Genomic DNA, 17,326 nt, shown 5'->3' on the forward strand with positions numbered 1-17,326 from the left:
ACATGTAATCTCTATTATCAAGTAAGTTAAATTTTCCTTTAAAGTAATTAATTTTTAAAAATTAACTATTTCAGAATCCCTGGCTTGTTTCTCCAATGTAATGGGCTATTGGTAAAAAGTCAATTTATTGAAGTCCCCAGTTATCTAGAGAATACATGTCTTAGTAAATATTACATTGGTTTGTTCCCTCAAAGCTTTTTGTATTGCCTTTGGCATTAAATGAAAAGTGAATCAGTATCAAAAAGCATTATGGGAGCTTAAAAAAATGATTAAAAATAATAGAAGCAGGTGTAGCAGTACCATAAAACTATTTGAATATGAAAAGCACACAATGAAGAAAAAGTTGAGATTTTAAAATATATACATGTGGCAAATTATATCAAACTTTGAAACTCACATACTATAATTCTGTCCTTTTGTACGTAAGTTGTATTCAAAACTGCTTCCTTTGGAATATTTTAGGATTAATTTTAATAATGGTTACTTAAATGCATAGAGTTTTCTCAGTCTGGGAATAAAAACGTGTGATTGGTTTACTGATGTTTGAATACTTTATGGTGAACTGATGATTTATAAGACCAAGGAATGTGACATAAAATTAACAAAAATAGTAAATATTATTTAGTTGCAATTTTCAGGACATGCACTTATTCTTCAAATTTTCAGTTCATGGTAAACTTAAGTCTTTTTTCTGTTCTTAAGTATTTTTGATAGCCTGTTAGGTCTGTCTAGAAAATCTGTGTGTGCTTTTTTGTTTTAGTAAATATATGACTGAATGTTGCTTTTATGATTTTATATGATAAGGCCTCTGAACCATTCTTCTGAATGTTACAGTCTAGGATTGTTTGCATTGTACACATAAATGCCATTAACTTGTAAGGGTGTTTACTTGGATATTGAAATGCCAACAAAATCTTATTGCCAGTGAAAAGACTGAGATTTAGTTATTTCTCCTCCTTTCTGTACTCTCCTTTAAGGCATAATAAGTCAGAAATACAAATTCTGGATTTATGAATGGCAGTTAGGATACCATTGACTGTGGTTTTACTGGGTCAGCAGAATAGACTACAGAAAATTTGAATATCTATACTGTAATTTCAAATATGTTCTCAATTACTAATTCTAATAGTGAGATTTAAAGAAAATTAAATTTGTGGCAATATTCTGAGTTTTCTAAATATGAATATATATATAGAAAATAAAGCAGGACCTTTTATATTACCTATTCAGAGAACTAAATCATTAATATGCAATTGTATGGCAGTCTTAAGTAGCCATCTGATCTTTGATATCTGAATGTTAATTAGATTACTTCAGTAAAGTATTTTTATTGACTGTAAGCAGAAACTGACAGAAAATGCTGATAAGATTTAAGAAAACTGACACTTTATACTTCTAGTATACATATATGTTCATCATAAGTACAGTATTAAGAAAACTGACACTTTATACTTCTAGTATACATATATGTTCATCATAAGTACAGTATTAACTAATAGAAAATATGCCATTCAAAATCAGGAGTAATTTAGGAAACAAATCTTGGAAAATGTTACCTAGCAAAATGGTTCCCAGGGTTCAGTAAATCTGGGAAATGTTGCTGTTTTAGTCAGCTTAGGCAAAGCTTTGTTTAATTAAACAGAGTCCCTAAATCTTAGTGTTTTATAGCAGTAAAACACTCATGTTCGTGTTCCTGATGAATCTGTTGCCACTCGGCTCCATGTCCTCTTCATTCCTGGACCAGAGCTGAAGGACAGCCTCTCTGGGGTGCACAAGTCTTACGGCAGAAGGAGCCAGGAATCTGGGCTCTTTTAATTGCTGTTTAGAGGCCGTGTATGTCACTGCCTCTTAACATTTCATTGGCTAAAGCACATCACATGGCCAGCTCATGTCATAAAATAGGAGTGGCTTCTTAAAGAGGAGTGGTGTAGGGGAATGCTGATAGGGAGGCACAATGCCTATTTTAAGGGTAATATTTGGATAATCAATCCTATCTTGGGCTTTTCTAGACAGACAGAATGCACCTTGTATGTTAAGCTTCCAGACGTCCTGTAAAAATCTGTTTAACGTGGAAAATTATTTGTGAAACTTCTGTGTGGTACATGGAACATATTGAACTTTGAAACCTATCTGTGAACAAGTTTTAGGGAATGAGGAGTTCATTCATTTCAAGAGTTTCCATAAGTTTTGAACATTATCACTTTTATACTATGCAATAAGTGGATATACACCCTATATTAAGCTTACATTCCTGTTTTATAAGTTGGCTTTAAAATGAAAGAAAATTACTGCAGACTGGACCCTCGGTGGTTTGAATACAGAGTTTGATATGGGAAATAATGATCCTCATAATAAATTCTTCTCTGTATTTACTGGGTTACAGGACTTGGCAGATATCCAATTGGATATAGAGGGAGAGCATAAGAGAATGGGTAGTTTGTTTTTACCAGTAGTAATATAATTATTTTACCATGTAATGGTAATCAAGTGCTTCTACTTAAAGTCAATTTCAGCAATGATTCTGGAGAGAAAGAATATACATACTATAAGGTTTTCTAATGTACACAAGTTTTCTAATGTACCCTGAGGTCGTATTCACTATATAGTGATTGCATTACTCTGTCCTATACTTCGTAGAAAATTGATAGCCATAATGAACTCCTCAGCTAGTGTTATGATTAATCCCACAAGTTTTATAAAATGTTGCGACCACACCTGTGTGGATTAAGATGATTTAACTATTGAGGATTATACTATAAGCCGTGCTTTGTTTGTTAGTTTATAGTTCCTTAAGATTGGGGAAAAGGAGCATTCTTAGAAATCTGTGAATTCAGGCAAACTTAGGCATAAATCCTAGTTCTGGAACTTTTAAGTTGAAAGAATTTGGATGATTATTTAACCTCTGAAATTTTGTTTTCTTATCTTAGTATTGGATAATGATCTCTACCTCATGGAGTGCTGATAATGAAATGAGGAAATTAAGTTGAGTGCCTGATACAATGCCAGGCACGTGGGATGCTCTCAAGAAATGGTAGTTAAGAAACGTGATCACAGTTCAATAATCTTGGATGCACTATAATATACTTTTATTACAGTATATGTATGTATAAACTATGTTTGCATATTTATATTTAAACACACACTTCCAAGAGTTGTAAAAATTGTCCTTGATGTATAAGTATCCTACAGATTTATTGAAAAATAAAAGTGGCTTTATCCTTATCTGAAAAAGTGAATCCTGTGGAAGTACTAGTCACCCTGTGAACTAATCAGTTCTTGCCACTGAGAACAGAGAAGTCCTAACAGAGTGATTGCCAAATGTGGCTGTATGGCCTCGTCTCTGAATTTTAAGGTTAGCATCAAAGAAAAACAATTTTTTATAATCTCACATGGCACAAGAACAAGAAAGAGTGCCACAGAAATTTTCTTCAGCATGTAGAGCAAATGCTGTTTGGTTTCAAAAGAGTCAGTATTTCTACTTCAAGATTTCTATGCTGCTGTTTTCCAGTGAGGCTGAGATTTTTTAAATTCCTTCGATGACTTCTCTGTTGGCATTGTCCCCTCGCACTCAGACTCAGGACAGCAGAGGATATCTCTTAGGGTTCAAAGCTTTATGTTATTTCTAAATGATAATTTAATTTAGAATAACACAGAGATACATATAAATAATTTGGGGGTAAATTATTTTTCAAATTGTCCCAAGTGTTTCTCTAAATGGATCATCGTTTTAACAACTACCAGTTATATATTCAGCTGGATCACTGATCGAGTGAAACTATTTCAAAAATAGAATATTTTCATTTTTAGAGACGGGCAGCTGTAACAAAATACCACAGACTGGGCGACTTAAACAATAGATTTTTTTTTTTTAACAGTTCTGAAGGCTTATAGTCCATGGTCCAGGTGCTGACAATTCTGTTTCTGGTGTGGTTTCTGTTCCTGGCTTATGGACAGTTGCCTTCTTGCTGTGCCCTCACATGACCTTTTCTCTGTGTGCTCTGGCCTCTTCCCCCTTCTTATAAGGACACCAGTTCTATCAGATAATGGCCCCACCCTAGTGACCTTACTTAACTTTTGCCTACTTCTAGGGTCTGTCTCCAAGTACAATCACACTGGGTTCTGAGGTTTCATTATACAAATTTGAGGGCAGCCAATTCAGTTCATACCAGAGGTATTTGTTTTTTTTCTGTGCCAAAAAGAAGAGAACGTTAAAAAAAAAATTCTATGTTATTTAATCTATAAACAAGAAGATCTGGTTTACTGTATCATCTAAGATTCTAAGAATTATCTTTGAATCTTTGGAATGGAAGACATCTGAAATTACTAAATTCATATTTCTTCCACTTTGAAGTTACTGTGTATTAAAAAAGAATGTCTTTCGAGGGAAGAAATCAAATCAAAGAACTTGAAAATCAGAGTGTTTTGTATGATGGAGGAATAGCATGATTGTAAAAATTGATTTCAATGTGTATTCATTGTTGACTTGATATGGAATGTATTTGGAAATTAGGTCAAAGAAGAAGACACTTAACTTTTTGAGATACGTTTCTGCTTACTATAATCAAGCCAATTCATATTTTTCATGGCTATATTCTTTTACTTTATTCAGCAGGAAAATAGCATAGTCTTAAAGGTTCTGGAAAACAGAAAGAAAAGATTCTGCATTTGAAATAAAGCCAGCAGAAGCCAACAACAGAGTCCTAAATCTCCTGTTCTCCCTGTTAATTTTCCTGCCTCCCTCTCTTTCTTTTTTTAATCTCCTTTTTTCATCCTCTTCCTTTTCCTCCTTTCCTCTGATATTAGCTTTTAGGTTAGGTAATCATTGAATTTCTCAAGTAATAATCTAAATGCAATTCTTTGAACATCTCTGTAGTACCTCTTTCTAATACATAGGAGAAACTTTCAGTTGATGAATGTTTGGGATTAGTAATCGTATTGATGAAGGCTCAATTTAACTCTTAGTTCTACTTTTGAACTTAAAAAAAAAATGTGTGCTCTGTGTCACTAGAATAATTTGAGTGTCTTATGATTTGATACCTATGTGAAAAGAGAAAATATACCATAATGAAACAAACCTTTGAGACTCTCTTTGTATAATAACTTTAAATTGGTTTGTAATTTTTTTCTTCACCTTGTGTGTTTACAGACTAGAAGATAAGCTCTTCAGGACTGATCTAATTTTGTGGATTGCAGTTAATTGTTTGAAAGTTATTATTTTACCTTTTATTTACTTTTGATTTTGATTTCCCTCTAAAGCTATGTACAGATGACTCAAACTTAAGCCTTATATGTAATAAATTTTAGCACTGTATTTATTTTGCATAGGCTCAGTCTACTGATTATTAAATTTGCTAGTTAAGGACAATACAAATAAGTTGAGACATGACCACTTCATCCATCATTACTACTCTGAAAGGTAGATAAATTACTTTTATACTGAAGTCCATATTCCCTTTGATCTCTATTACAGAGAATTGTGTTTCTCCAGGAAAATAAATGAATCTTGTTGTTCAGTTGCTCAGTCATGTCTGACTCTTTGCATCCTCAGTGGTCCCCTTTCCTGCCTTCAGTCTTTCCCAGCATCACGGTCTTTTCCCAGGAGTTGGTGCTTCGCATCAGGTGGCCAAATTATTGGAGCTTCAGCTTCAGCATCACTCTTCCAATGAATATTCAGGGTTGATTTCCTTTAGGATTGACTGGTTTGATCTCCTTGCTGTCCAATGGACTCTCAAGAGTCTTTTCCAGCACTTCAGTTCAAAAGCATCATCTCTTTGGCACTCAGCCTTCTTAATGGTCCAGCTCTTACATCCTGTGTGAGTACTGGAAAAACCATAGCTTTGACTAGACAGACCTTTGTTGGCAAAGTAATATCTCTGCTTTTAATACGCTGTCTAGTTTATCATAGCTTTTCTTCCAAGGAGAAAGCATCTTTTAATTTCATGGCTGCAGTCACCATCTGCAGTGATTTTGGAGCCCAAGAAGATAAAGTCTATCACTGTTTCCACTTTTTCCTCATCTGTTTGCCATGAAGTGATGGGGCCAGATGCCATGAACTTAGTTTTTTGAATGTTGAGTTTTAAGCCAGCTTTTTCACTCTTTTTCACCTTCATCAAGAAATTCTTTTGTTCTCTTGGCTTTCTGCCATTAGAATGATGTCATCTGCATATCTGAGGTTATTGATATTTCTCCTGGCAATCTTGATTCCAGTTTGTGATTCATCCAGACTGAAATTTTGCATGATGTACTCTGCATATAAGTTAAGTAAGCCTTGACAATAGTAAGCCTTAACTTACTTACATGTTAAGTAAGGGTGACAATATACAGCCTTGATGTACTCCTTTCCGAGTTTTGAACCAGTCTATTGTTCCATGTCCAGTTCTGACTGTTGCTTCTTGACTGCCTTGACGTACTCCTTTCCGAATTTTGAACCAGTCTATTGTTCCATGTCCAGTTCTGACTGTTGCTTCTTGACCTGCATACGTGTTTCTCAGAGGGCAAGTCAGGTAGTCTGGTATTCTGTCTCTTTTAGGAACTTTCCACAGTTTGTTATAATCCACACTGTCAAAAGGTTTTAGTGTAGTCATGTTTTTCTGGATCTAAATGGATCTAATGGGATGAAATTTCCAATAACATTGCTCTCAGAATTTCTGTGCACATTAATGTAAAATACATACTATATTTACTGGGTATTCTGTGCATTAACAGATAAGTGTAAATATATATGAGTGAATACGTGTAATTTTTTCAGGTAACCTCTTCAAGAAATCTAAAGCCTTAAGTTTACATTGAGTGAGTGAGTGAGTGAAGTTGCTCAGTCGTGTCCGACCCTTTGCGACCCTGTGGACTGTAGCCCACCAGGCTTCTCTGTCCATGGGATTCTCCAGGCAAGAATACTGGAGTGGGTTGCCATTTCCTTCTCCAAGGGATCTTCCTGACCCAGGGATTGAACCCAGGTCTCCTGCATTGCAAGGCAGACACTTTAACCTCTGAGCCACCAGGGAAGCCCTTACGTTAGAGGGTCTGTTTTGTTTTGGGCTGTATCCCCCAAACCTAGGAATGGTGTCCAGCACATGGAACTTGCTTAGTGAATATTTGGTGAATTAGTAATACAGGAGTTCACATTTTATCAATTGTATATTCCATTGATATTGATATTAATAAGCATCCCCAGGTCTACTTGGAGGTAATTATTCTTCCAAGTCTTAGTTCAGGGGGAGGAGTGTTCCTCATAAATAAGTCTTTAAGTTGCAGTTAGTCCTATAATCAATAAATGTTAGTGAGCTTAAGAACTTAAAATGAGCAGCAAAATAATTTCTGGGTACCTGTTGTATTGTTCATAGGGTACATTGAGTCAGCAAGAGTTTATTAAGACTTGTAAGCCTTCTGCCAAGTACTTCCCTAAACACTTTGCTAGTGACCTGTTGAGTGGAGTGCATGTGAAGGTTCTGACATACAAGGAAGGCAAATTGGTTCAGGCTGGGTCACAAGAGATACTGTATGGTACTTGTATTTAGTTAATTCATACTAGAAAGATTGACTTAAGTCTACATTTAGATGTTTTATTCTTGGAGGGGGTGCTATTTTTAGGATATTTCTATATTCAAATTTATAAAGATGTTAGAGAAGAACATTGTGTTTTGGTATGTGTGTGTATGTGTGTGTGTGTTTTGATTTTATAAACTTTTGTAATCTGCTTGATTTTCAGTTGTTCTGCCTCTGACATGGTTATATTGCTGATCTTAAAAAGCAGATGAGTTATGTGGTTATTTATTTATTGTAAGGCCATTTATTATCAAGTGTCTCTTTGAGGCAAAAGCATTCCACTTCAGGAATGTAATGTTTTAAGCTGTTGAGTTTCCAAAGGCATAAACAGTATACAGGTTTCTGGAAAGGTCGATTAGATGGGGAGGCGCTGGCTTCTGAACAAGGCTTAAATAATAAGGTACCATTTAACTGGTGAACACTGTCCCAAGCATTTTCAGTTATGCTATACTAATTACTAAATTAGAATGAAACCCGTAAAACGTGAGATATATCCATGTGCAGAGAAAGGTAAGCCCTCAGGCACCACCCAGATGGCCCAAACTGATTCTCTGAATCATGTGCTTAATATAGTTTGTGAATACCTGCTATGCTTCCAGTATTGTTAGAGATGCCCGTTCATCAAATAGGTGTATTATACAAAGAGACAATAGAGGAAAGTGTGAAATTAGCAGCCAGTGTCAATCCCCTGTTTAAATACAAACCTCTTCCTCTGTCAGTCATTTTGTTCTGCCATTTGCTGGCACTTACAGCTCATCTCTTGGGCTTCCCTGGTGTCTCAGCAGTATAGAATCAGCCTGCAATGCAGATTCGATCCCTGGGTTGGGAAGATCCCCTGGAGGAGGCCATGGCAACCCACTCCAGTATTCTTGCCTGGAGAATCCCATGGACAGAGGAGCCTGGCCTACTACAGTCCATGGGGTTGCAAAGAGCCAGACATGACTAAAGCAACTTAGCACTCATACACGCACAGCTCATCTTTCAGTCCATTTAGTAGCATAAATACTTAAAGGAATGATAGTTTTCAGGTTTGAAAGTTTTTCCTGTTAAGATAATGGGTATTGGTTTTCTTTATTGCTGACATAACATAAATCTATCTTGTTGATGGTAAAGGTGTGCTAATTATGTTTCTCTTTATTAATTTTGAACTAATCATCAGAATTTTTTAACCCATTATTCCTTTTATAATAAAATATTCCATACATTAGAATTTAGAATGTGCCTGTGAAAAAAAATATTTTAGAACTTTTACTTCCCAAGGTGTATAAAGATTCTTACTGCTAGATTGTCAACTGCCTAATACTCATTCTTGCTTCCTGGAGATTAATATGATAGGTAGATAGGTAGAAACTTAAAAGATTTCCTTATAGAAGACAAATTTAAATGGATCACTTTTTTCACCTGTAATTTGATCTCAGAAGCCTGGGCTCTGGAGTCAGATGGACTGTACACAAGACTAAATGCAACTCAGTCGATTGCTGATTGTACTGTGGGAAAGTTACTTTTCTTCATCTGTGAAACGGGGTGAATATGGTCTGTGTAAGGTTCTTACGAAGATTAAAAGTGCTGAAGGTTATACTGCCAACCCTAGAACAGGGCAGGGCTGCTAAGAAAATGTGTTTGTTCTCACAATGGACCAGTAGGTCAAAGTGGTATTTGACTTTTTACTGCTTTAACTGTTCCTTGAAATGGAATTTCAAGCATGTTATTATCTCTATTCACAGCGAGAGAAATGTCTTCACTGTGTTGCACTTTATTATATGAAGTCTTTATTGAGTACAGGATTGGTTTTAAGTCATTAAAGAATAACATTTACTCTTTATATTGTTAAATACCTTAAAATATTTCCTATACCATCATAATAGATGTTTATGTATACTTTGCCCAATTTAATTTTGCAGTTTTATTAAACCGAAATCAAAGCTCAGGTATATGAAAGTATTAGGAGATAAGTCATCTATCATTCAGTGAGGTATAGCTATTTTAAGAATATTATCACCTCATGCAGTGTTGGTATTAACAAAATTATCACCTCAAACAAAAAGTAAATTATTTAAGTATAAAAGTACATTTTTATAATCTACACAGTTTTCTTCAAAGATTATAATTATTTTAATAAAACAAAGAGCCGTATTATGAATTTTTAATGAAATTTAAAGTATGAGAGCTATTTTTATAAATTGATTATTGCAACCTAGCTAAAAAATTTAAAAACTTTTAAACAGCTGTGACCTTATTATGACCTTATTTTGCTAGTTTATCCATAAACTAGAGGAGCAAGATTCTCCTTCATTTTAGGTTGTTGGCTTAGCATTTCACAATTAATTGATCCAAGAGAAGAAAGTATTTTTATTTCTAGTAATTTTCATGAGCATGAAGCATTACAGTTTTGTTCTTTGTCCCTAGTAACTTTTATTTATTTATTTTTATTATCTCTATAATTTGAAGATAATTTAGGACTGTCTATGAAAATACCTTGGTTCCTTTAAAAAGCTTCTCTGTAAGTTAACATGTTTGTATTAGGATATTTGTGTGGTCTTTTTTATAGCAATTTTACCCTTTTCTAGTCAAATAGGTGCATTTTCTAAACATAACTATGGATTTTATAGACTTGAATTATGTACTTTTTCAACTATTAGTGTACTGTATATCAAAATTCTAAACTTCTCTGGCTCCCCTATAAGAGTGAAGAGTGTTTGCACTCTTTCTAGCTCTTGTATTCCTTTTTTAGGACCTCAACTGCCTATAGTAATCTCACTGGAAGAATTGTTTTACTTAAAACGTAAAAGTAACATACTTTCTGTTCCTCTTATTCATCTGATAAATACTTACTGGAACTACTATATTCCAAGTGATAGACATTGTCAAGGTCACATTATGATAATAGAAGGCAAACTAATTAGGTAGAATATAGATAGATAAATAAACCTCACTAAGAGTTCTGAGTGGAGAAGGCAATGGCACCCCACTCTAGTACTCTTGCCTGGAAAATCCCATGGATGGAGGAGCCTGGTGGGCTGCAGTCCATGGGGTCGCTAAGACTCGGACACGATTGAGCGACTTCACTTTCACTTTTCACTTTCATGCATTGGAGAAGGAAATGGCAGCCCACTCCAGTGTTCTTGCCCCAGGGACAGGGGACAGGGGAGCCTGGTGGGCTGCCGTCTATGGGATCGCACAGAGTCGGACATGACTGAAGCGACTTAGCAGCAGCAGCAGAAGTTCTGAGGAAGAGCTTAAATTCCAGGTAGGATATCAGAGAAGACTACACAGAGGAATAAATATAGAATCTGGAGAAGGGGAATGCAGGCATACCTCAGTTTATTGCACTTTTCAGATACTACATTTTTTGCAAATTGAAGGTGAGACAGCCTTGTGTTGAGCAATGTTATCACCATCTTTTTTTTTTCCCCAACAGCTGTCACTTTATGTCTTCTGTTTGTCACATGTTAGTCATTCTTGCGATGTTTTAAACTTTTCCATTATTATTATTGTATTCATTGTATTCATAATGATCTGTGATCAGTGATCTTTAATGTTACTATTACAGAAAATTATGACTTGCTGAAGGCTCAGAGATTGGTTAGCATTTTTAAGAAATAAAGTATTTTTTAATACTTGCATGAACCTTTTTTTAGGGATAATGCTATTGCACACTTACTGGACTATACTATTGTGTAAACATACTTTTATTTATTTATTTATTATTTTTTGCAGTTGATTTTATTTATTTATTTATTTTTTAATTTTTATTTTTACTTTATTTTACTTTACAATACTGTATTGGTTTTGCCATACATTGACATGAATCCACCATGGGTGTACATGTGTTCCCAAGCATGAAGCCCCCTCCCACCTCCCTCCCCATAACATCTCTCTGGGTCATCCCGTGCACCAGCCCCAAGCATGCTGTATCCTGCGTCAGACATAGACTGGCGATTCGATTCTTACATGATAGTATACATGTTACAATGCCATTCTCCCAAATCATCTCACCCTCTCCCTCTCCCTCTGAGTCCAAAAGTCCGTTATACACATCTGTGTCTTTTTTGCTATCTTGCATACAGGGTCGTCATTGCCATCTTTCTAAATTCCATATATATTATAGTGTAAACATACTTTTATATGCACTGGGAAACCAAAGAATTTGTGCAACTTGCTTTATTATGACAGTTTCTGTATTCGAGTAGACTGGATCCAAATACACAGTATCTTCAAGGTATGCCCTAGATACCTTTTGCTGTTGGAATGGAATGTTTGTAAGGATAAAATGGGAAATTTTGGTCTAGAGCTAGATGTAAGAGGGTCTTAAATGTCAGGCTGAATTTACTTTTTTTCTTTTTTTTTTTTCAAGGCAGATAAACCACTGAAAAAAAATGAGATGGATTGAAAGGGAAAAGAAATAGACATTGGAAAGTTTGGTTTGAGGGGCTTTAGCACATCCCAGGCAAAAAGAAATTTGTTTTTCTAATAGAGTTTGAGAGTTGTTAATAGGATCATTGTAGGAGACATGAAGGTTGTACCCTGTCTTGATGTGTCTTAAAATATTTTGGATTGAGGTATCCAACTCACCAAATCAGATAAGTCTTTTCCCATTTTGCAAGCAAAAATTAATAATACTTACTTTTAATGATTCTTTTAATGATTTTCTCAAATGTCTGATGCCTGCCGCTATTGATGTGTGTGTGTTTCTGTCTGTTTTTAGTGACTGTAAATTTAGCTTTCACTCTAAGAATTTCTCAGAGAATACAAACCCTGTCTTGTCGCTTGAACTAAACTACTAATGTGCAGAATTTAGCACCAGATTGAACTTATGTTGGGGGTGTAGAGGAATCTTAAGAGGGAAGGAAAGCAGTGGGGCTTGTTGAAAAGGAAGTCAGAGATAGGTTTTTAATATAAGTTGTAGATGTTTAGATAATACTACTACTGGAAGTAGAGAGATAATAATAGAAACTGATATGTGGGAGGGGATGGGATGGAATGGATTTGAAACACAAAGAGAATATCTGTGATTATGTATAGGATGTGTTTATGAGTTTGTTATGAGTTTGGGAGAGATTCTAGCTGAAGATGATACGTATAGCTTAAGAGAGAGGTCGTAAAACTGAATCTTTGAAAATTGATGAAAGTAGAAAATAAGGCTAAGACAGATCCTTTGGAAACACCTGCTTGTTAAGAAAAGTATAAAGGAAAGAAAAACAATCAGGTCTGTGATGGGAAAAGCAATAGAGTGTAGTGCTAAAGAAGATGGGAGTTTCCAAGAAAAAATAAGAGACATTTAATGCTTTAAAAAGGTGTTTGGGCTTTTCCCTTTGGCACTCCACTGAAGATCCTGGTGTTGCCATGGATCGCCGCCCTGCCTGGTGTTACCGGTATTGTAAGAATAAGCCGTACCCAAAGTCCCGCTTCTGCCGAGGTGTCCATTTTCTACTTCAGGCATAAGAAGGCAAACGTGGATGAGTTCCCACTGTCTGTGGCCACATGGTGTCAGATGAATATGAGCAGCTCGCCTCTGAAGCCCTCGAGTCTGCCTGTATTTGTGCCAGCAAGTGCATGGCGAAAAGCTGTGGCAAAGATGGTTTTCACATCCGAGTGCAGTTCCACCCTTTCCACGTTATCCGCATCAGCAAGATGTTGTCTTGCGCTGGAGCGGATAGACTCCAGACAGGTATGTCTGGTGCCTTTGGAAAGCTCACATTGGCCAAGTCGTAATGTCCATCTCCGCCAAGCTGCCGAACAAGGAGCATGTGATTGAAGCCCTCTGCTGGGCCAAGTTCAAATTTCCTGGCTGCCAGAAGATCCACGTCTCCAAGAAGTGACGATTTTCTAAGTTTAATGAGAATGAATCTGAAAACATGGTGGCAGAAAAGCGGCTCATCCAGGATGACTGTGGGGTTAAATACACCCCTAAGTGTGGTCCCCTGGACAATTGGCGGGCCCTGCACTCATGAGAGCATCAGCACTTTTCCCCTCCTTAATCATGCTCACCAATAAATGCTATTTCCTGTCCAAAAAAAAAAAAAGAAAAGGTGTTTGGGTTAGGTGTTCCATGGGTCCTTTGGAGAAAGTAGTTTTTAAATTGATTTTATAATTAAAGTATAGTTGATTCACAACATTTATTATACAGCAAATGGTTTAATATCTTTTTACACTGGGCTTCCCCAGTGGCTCAGCTGGTAAAGAACCCGCTTGCCAGTCCAGGAGACTTGAGTTTGATCCCAGTGTCCGGGTAGATCCCCTAGAGAAGGAAATGGGAACCTGATCCAGTATTCTTGCCTGGAAAATTCCATGGAGAGAAGTGCCTGGCAATCCATGGGATTGTGAAGAGGCAGACACAACTGAGTGCAGATGTACACATTTCATAGATTATGCTCCATTTGAATTTTTCTTAGAATGTTGGCTATGTCCTTGGTGCTGTACAGTATATTACTGTAGCTGCTGTAGCTATATTTGTACCTACCTTTCTCTTGCCATTTCCCTTTTCCCTCTCCCTGTTGGTAACTGCTAGTTTTCTGTATCTATGTTTCTGTTTTATTACATTCATTCGTTTGCTTTAGTTTTTAGATTCCACATAAGTGATAATAATATTTATCTTTCTCTGGTTTATTTCACTAAGCATTCTACTGTCTAGGTCCATCTATGTTATTGTTATTGGCAGAATTTCATTCTTTTTTTATGGATGAATAATATTCCGTGTGTGTATGTGTGTGTGTGTGTTTGCACACATACTATATATAACTCATCTTTATTTATTTCATCTGTTCACGGATACTTGGGTTGCTTTGTTATCTTAGCTCTTGTAAATAATGCTGCTGTGAATATTGGGGTGCAAGTGTCTTTTCAAATTAGTGTTTTTATTTGGGGGAGCTGTATACTTAGAAGAGGAATTGCTGGGTCATACAGTCATTCTATTTTTAGTGTTTTGAGGAACCTTCATACTGTTCCCTGTAGTGGCTGCACCAATTTAAACTCCCACTAACAGTGTACCAGGGTTCCCTTTTCTCTATTTCCTCGCCAACATTTGTTATTTGTGGACATTTTTGGTGATAGCCATTCTCACATGGTTTTGATTTAAATTTGGAGAAGCAGTTTTTGCAGAGTAGTCAAGGCAGAAAGTATTTATATATGTTTGAAATATTCCCCTCTCATTTCCACTTTCTTGCTTTGATTTTTATATGAAACTCTATGTTGAGCCAGTCTTCATGGAAGGATCTAAACTGACTTACAGAGCCACTCCCTGGGAACACAGAACTCATCTTCTATAAATATAGTTTTAATATTTTTTTCTTTAAATGTGTTACCTAAGATTGCTTCAGATCAGATGCTAATATCATTTCCTCAGATATACTAAGTGTTACTTTCTTCAATACATCATCATCAAACACACTTCCTAAATGCCTCACCCATAGGGGCTTACATTTATTATGTAATTGGCATTGTAGAAAGATGATAAATGAATTCCTTGTCATTGCCAATTCTTCTTTTACAAGAAGTACAGTTTTACTTTTAAAAAAGGTTTCTGTTTTAATAAAGATCTCATAGAAAGCTTTTTGGATTAGTAGGGTCACCTGCATATGAGATTTCTAGGTTAGAATCCAAATACATAGTTACTTTTGTTTCCATCTGCAGAGAATAGTTGTAAGGATATAAAAGACTCAACCTAAGAGTAGTAATAATGCTTATAATTTTAAAGAACTGTAGTAGTTATTATTTGCATTTTATGTAGAAGTGTGTGTGTGTGTGTTTAATCGTCACAGTGGCCCCTTAGATGCAGATATCTTTACTCTTTTCATGTATGAGAGAAATGAGGCTCAGAACATTTAAATAAATTGTGTGAGCTTTTTGACTAATTGAAATAGAGCCAGGATTCAGGTCAGCTCTTTCTGACTTTCAAAGACCATGTTCTCTACATGGCCTGTGCAGTTTAAAGATGTATTTGAAATTCGAGTTTTAACACTCTTGGTGGCAACTGCTCACTCCAGTTTGGGTGCCCAATGCCTCATTACTTTCTTCATTTTTTCTTCCAACTTGGGATGACTAGATAATTTTCATTTGCTTAAACGTATTGTCATTCTCTACTGTTGATTGTCAGGCAATCTTCTGCATATTTGATTCCCTTATTTATTCTTCACATCAGCTATATTTCTCCTTCAACATTTTATTTTGAAATGAGACAAATAGCATACGTTTATACTCACCACCTAGATTCTGCCATTAACATTTTACTTATTACGTATTTTATTACATTATCTATAGTCTGTGCATCCATAAATTCATTTTTGATGCATTTAAAAAGTAAAGACATCACTGCAAATACCCTAAATACTTCAGTATGTATATTATTGACTGTAGCTCAGCATTTATGTCCAACTTTTTTCTTTTGATGTAAAATTTGCATTCACTGAAATGCATAAATCTTCAATATACATTTTCTGGATTTGATAAACTCATATACTTACCTGTGTAACTCAAATACCTCTGAAGACATAAAATATTACTCCTGATAGGTGTCTCTCTTTATTCCCATTTTGTGCCTGAGGAAACCGAAACACAGTGAAATTAAATAATCTGCCTGAGGTCACACTGCTAATTGAAATAGAGCTGGAATTCAGGCTCTGGGAATCTGCTTTTAGGGTTTGTGCTCCTAACAGCACCCTCAGTCTGCCTGCAGATTGCCCTCACATGTCCAGGTATCCTTTTACATTCACATGTACAAATGTCATATTAATTTATAACATGAGAGTATAGACACAGAAGTAGTATGTTTGGGATTAGTGAGAGTAGAAATCCTGTTCTGGAAATGCCTTACATCCTTGCAAGAGTATATATGGCAAGAGAAACTAAGAAAGAAAGAAGTACCTTTGTCAAAATACCATGGTGAATCTCTGTGTAATGATTGTGTCTCAGCTGTTTCCAGGTATAAAGTGACAGTCAGTCTCTTAGTGATGGCACTGAGGTTCAGGAAAATCCTAAACTGCCACTTGGACAGTTAAAGGTAAATAATATTCAGTGCAGTTTTGTATTAAGCATATTTTTGTTCTACTATGATTATTAGAAAATTGTTCATCTGTGTATGGTATATGTAATGCCACTTGCCTTGATGTCTCAGGCTCAAATAATAGAATTAACCAATTTGGGATTTATAGTTACAAAATTTGTAAAGCTTTTAGCAAAGAAATTGAATGGAATTTTTGGCCTTTCCAAATTTCATAAAAATATGCATAAATATTGAAATAAATGATACTTTTTGTTTGTAGTTCTTAGGTGTACTATTCCTATGAGAAGGAATTATATTTTTCCTGACTTGTATATCACAAGCCATATATTAAAATTGACCAGTTTCTTTTGTTCTTTTATTCCTTTATTCAATTATGAAAAGTACTGTCATATATATTTTTAAAAATACTAAGTATTGTTCAAAAAGCAAAGACAAAAATCCAAAAACATGTAGTTAACAAACCCTAGCCTGTCACTAGAGGGCAGAACAGTACTATACTTGATTTGGCAATTTAAAAATTGCTGAACATGGGAAAATGTTGATGTAGAATTGAATAGAAGTCTCTTATTTTTGTGTCTTGCTGTGAAATCCATTAACATACTTACTTCACTTGTATCAAAGGAGCTTTGCTGATAATTACAGAAAATTGATTACAATTGATTGCTTGCAAAAAGGCATGATTATTTAGGAGAGCATCAGTATATCTCAAGAGAAAATGCAATGTTTACCAAGAGGTGCATTAAATTATTTCTACTATATGTAGTACTCTGAAGTAGAGTTGCAGTA

General features: G+C 35.5%; 1 protein-coding gene and 1 pseudogene across 28 annotated transcripts in view; both read left to right on the forward strand.

Moving 5' to 3' along the window:
- Nucleotides 1-16,978, forward strand: part of LOC132659967 (large ribosomal subunit protein uL16-like) — a 147,785-nt pseudogene extending 130,807 nt beyond the window's left edge.
- Nucleotides 1-17,326, forward strand: part of BBX (BBX high mobility group box domain containing) — a 291,573-nt gene that overhangs the window by 130,807 nt on the left and 143,440 nt on the right. The window lies entirely within an intron of this gene.

Source organism: Ovis aries, chromosome 1, assembly GCF_016772045.2.
Source record: "Ovis aries strain OAR_USU_Benz2616 breed Rambouillet chromosome 1, ARS-UI_Ramb_v3.0, whole genome shotgun sequence".
NCBI classification, from domain to species: domain Eukaryota; kingdom Metazoa; phylum Chordata; class Mammalia; order Artiodactyla; family Bovidae; genus Ovis; species Ovis aries.